Genomic DNA, 629 nt, shown 5'->3' with positions numbered 1-629 from the left:
TCATTTTTAGGAGTATTTGTTGTAAAACACGGGGACCTCAGCGTAGGTGTTCCAGCCAAATACAGGACGGCCAGTTACATTTGAATCAGGTAAATGGTGATACTTTCCTTGCAAAACTGTGTTCAAACACTGCACGGGACACTTACACTAAGAAATTACTCATTCTCTGCCTGAAACTCAAACTTAACTGCTGTCCAGCTATTTTTATTTGCTAAATCTGGCAGCCTCACCCCAGGGGACACATCCCACCTGTTCACGGGGATCCCCATCGCCTCCCTCGATTCTTTTTTTTTTCTCCCTCGATTCTTTTTAAATTTTTTGCACTATGGCAAACTACACATAAGTTGAGAAATTTACACTCTGAGCGTAAAGTTAAGGTCTTAACTCAAACTAGGAAGGACAGCTGGCCCCCGCCGGGTCTCGCAGGCCCCGCCCCGTTTCCTAGCAACGTAGCCTCGCCCCTGGCCGCAGCGCGCGGCCCACCCGGGTTCTCACGTGGCGCCGCCCATTCAGCTTCCGTAGCGCGAGTCAGCCGGGTCCGCGCGTGCGTACATGCGTCCGCGCGCGTGCGCAGGTGGTGGCCGACTCACCGTGCGCCCCCCCCCCCCCCCCCGCCCCCCCCCCGCGGC

The sequence above is a fragment of the Neophocaena asiaeorientalis genome, unplaced genomic scaffold, assembly GCF_003031525.2.
Source record: "Neophocaena asiaeorientalis asiaeorientalis breed wild unplaced genomic scaffold, Neophocaena_asiaeorientalis_V1.1 scaffold469, whole genome shotgun sequence".
NCBI lineage: Eukaryota > Metazoa > Chordata > Mammalia > Artiodactyla > Phocoenidae > Neophocaena > Neophocaena asiaeorientalis.
Note: the sequence above shows the minus strand (reverse complement) of the source record.